This window comes from Sceloporus undulatus, chromosome 5 (genome assembly GCF_019175285.1).
Source record: "Sceloporus undulatus isolate JIND9_A2432 ecotype Alabama chromosome 5, SceUnd_v1.1, whole genome shotgun sequence".
Lineage (NCBI taxonomy): Eukaryota > Metazoa > Chordata > Lepidosauria > Squamata > Phrynosomatidae > Sceloporus > Sceloporus undulatus.
In genome coordinates, this window is record NC_056526.1 from 159,753,191 (window position 1) to 159,756,865 (window position 3,675).

Below are 3,675 nucleotides of genomic sequence, written 5' to 3' on the forward strand. Positions count from 1 at the left end.
CCCCCCCCCCCCGGAATCCCTACCAATCTTTTGTGGAATGTAGGTTAAGAAAGCCTGATGTGGCATATTATCATCTCTTCATCTCTTCCAGATTCTGACACTTTGGTTCTCTCTTTTCTTGGGGTTCAGCACTGATTTCCTGGATTACAACTTCCAATTAACTCATCTACTATCTTTTACCTGTTCTGCTTGTATCATTTTCATGAGTGATATCCTGCTTCTGTTGGACTATATCATACTGAAAATGCTTCTCAGCCTTTTGGCTAAGATTAAGTGTAGTACTGAAAATGAAATTATTAAAAATGTTTTATATAAGAATAGTGGACAGTTCTCTTCAGGTGGAGTTAATACGGCATTCTTCACAATTCTCTGATATGGACTCCTTGTACATTTTGTCTTTGCTAGTAGCCAGATGCCTGTTTTCAGTATTTTAGATAAGCAAGGTAAGATGCCTGATAGCTGGAACATCTGGAGGATCCCTATAAATTATTTTGGGTTTTTTGGTTGTCTGTTATCTTTTATCATCTTCAGGTTATCATGAATTGTATTGTGCTATACATGCCCAATACATTTCAAAAATCTCATACAAATGTGTGTATCATTGTATACATGTTGCAAACGGATTTCTTTTGGTTAGGTTGACATCCACTTTATATTTTGGACTTACAGAATGCTAACACTTTCCTGCAAAATGTCCCTAGGGAACATAATACATTTATTTCAATGGATACCAATTGCAGAAAACTGAAGTGTTTGCTTTCAAAGTAACACTCCCTTTGTGTATAAAATTCCTTATACAAATACGAGAAATATTCAGTGTGGCTCTGGCTGTTAATCAGTCCAAGCTGAAGGATGCCATTTTCTGAAGCACTGAAATGAGACTGAACCAAATCTTAAAATCAGAAAGATTGTTGCAGTCCTATCTTTGTTCCTTGATACCTGGATTTACACTATGACAATTCTGTTTAAATTGCCATGCTTGACTGTAGTACCAAACAACAACAATCTTGTTAGGGGAGAATTAATAAGTATTGATACACAGACACAAGCAAACTCTCTCTTACTTGAACTGAAAGTATCCAAATGTATCCAGAAAAATAGAAAGAAACTGACTTTTGTAACAAAATTAATAAAACAGTTTGGAAGATAAGATTTATTCAAAGTAATACAGCATACAAAGTACAGTGGGTCCTTGTTATCTGCTGGGGTTTGCTTCCAGGACTCTCCGTGGATAACAACATCTGTGGATGCTCAAGTCCCATTAAAGATAATGGCACAGCAAAATGGTGTCCCTTGTATAAAATGGAAAATCAAGGTTTGCTATTTGGAATTTACACTTTTAAAAAAATATTTTCAAGCTGTGGATGCTTGAATCCATAGATAAAAGAATCTGTGGACAAGGAGGACTGACTGTAATACAGTACATGCTGTGATTCCAGTAACCAGTTGGTCTCAATGAATAACTAAAAAGCAAAGCAAAGTCTTCTAGTCCATAACTGAGCTACTAGTGCTGTAACACATCTGATACTCCTTCTGGGGTGATTTCCAAGTTTGAAATATTGCTCCTGTCCATTTGCAGTGGTCTGACATTCAGAGTGCTCCTTACATCAACATTTTTTTGCCCTGCCCTCAGTTTTTTTTTAAATAACTGTAGATAAACATGTAAATAAGCCCTGTTCAGCTATCTAGCTTAAGACTGAAATTGTACAATTAATTTCCCGAGGGTAAAGCCCAAAGAACTTGATAGATTCCCCCCGGCCCCACCGGCCACTAGACATGTATAGATGTGTGATGGAAGTTTTCCTATAGCAGTTTTGGAGACAATATTTGCCTTGTGACTCTAAATGGTTTTTAGACTCTCAATTTTCTGAAAACCTACAACTGTGTCCTTTAACTGACTCTTTTAACTTTCCTCTTCCTTTCCCGGGACCTCATCACATTGATCTGACTCATAACTACCATCTGACTCATTTTCATTTTGCTACACTCCACCAGATTTTCCTTCTGCATTCTTTGTGTATGCAGTCATACAGGCAGCTACACTCAGCTCTGTCTTGGTGTTTTAAAGGGTGTTTAATTTGGCTGGCTTGTATTTTGCTGTACATAGATTTCTCCATTTTATCTTATCATAAAGCTCATATTCTGATTCCAAAGTCTGATAATTTTGAACAGAGGCATGGACAGCATCTCCCCCCCCCTGTTGAAAAATGGATATGCTTTCGGCACATCTCTAGGTTGATTTTGGCTTTGAATCAATCAGTCTGAAGTCTGTGGAATGTTTTTGGAAATATCCGTTTCACAACTTTCAAACACATTACTAACTCTAACTCCTACAATCTGATCTGTGTGACTTCAGTTTTAATCGTATACATTTTCTTGAAACTAGACACAATATAGTCATTTTTGTTTAAAAGTATCACTTTCACATTAAAATGCATAAAGTTTCACACTATAACTCAAAAAATACATGGGTGTTGAAGGGATTGCGGGATCAAAAGCCATTCATGATGGCTTACATCTGGACGAGAAAGTCATCATTATTACTCTGCACACATAATTACTGAGAGATTGAAGCTGCCATTATTAATCTTTAGCCTCAAATTTAGTCTGATATCACTCCTCCTCCTCCACACTACACTATAACTCTGTCAATGAACTTGAACAAATCTGGGAATATCCTCACTATTGTTGCCTGATATTCATGGAGATGAGAAGAGCGATTGTGTTGTTAGGGCACATTCTTTTACAATATTCAAACTTATTGATATAACTACAGGTCATAACACAGGAAATCAAAACAGATACAGGTAAGAAAAATAAAACTATTAAATGGATAGTATCTAGCAATAGCTACAACTCTACTAAAAATTATTCAAATATTGCTAATCCATCTAATAAGTTTAGCCAATTCTTTTTCTACTGATTTCCTTTCAAAACAAAACAAAAATGGCATAAAGAAATGCATCCAACAGCAAATAGCTGGTTCACTCTGCTTCTAAACTTGTGGAGTTATCAATCAGATTCAATGTCTTTGCTCTTACGGCTTCATAAAAAGGGACACTGTAGGATATAATGTTCTCCACTTGTACCCAACCACAAAAGGCTCATTCAGTCAAGTTCTGGTAAACATTTCTGTTTCTGGATTTCATGCCTTATAACATCTTGTAATGATTGTTCATGCTCTTGCATTCAATTGTACTGTCTCCCAACATCTCCAGTCTGTCATATTTTTTAAACTGAAATTTATCAAGCCATGAGCAATAATAAAGTCAAAGAAAGAAACAACAAAGCATGGATGTAATCTCACTGGAACTAAATACATATACCAAAGAGTATGTGCACCAATAATTATTTTGCTACTGCCACTGTTGAAGTCAAGACACCTTTCCTAAATGATGAGAAACCATAACTTGTTGAACAGCAACCAGCTTCCATGTTCATTCAGCCTTCTGACATTATCAGTGAGTTTTTCTATCAATGCATTTTCCCCTATTTTTAAAATATATATATAATAGTTGAAGTAGAAAAGCAGTCAAAGGATGTAATACAAAGTCTGACTGAATCATATCAATAAGACTTCAGGAAAACCCCTTCAATATAACCATAAGTCAAGTTGGTGCTCCAACTGCAGAGGCAGAAGGAAAGGAAACTGAAAGATTCTCTGCTAGAGTTAAG

The 3,675-nt window shown here is 36.1% G+C and overlaps 1 pseudogene; it reads left to right on the top strand.

Moving 5' to 3' along the window:
- The first annotated feature begins 243 nt into the window (after window positions 1-243).
- On the top strand, window positions 244-370 carry LOC121932348 (annotated as a pseudogene).
- Window positions 371-3,675: the final 3,305 nt, after the last annotated feature.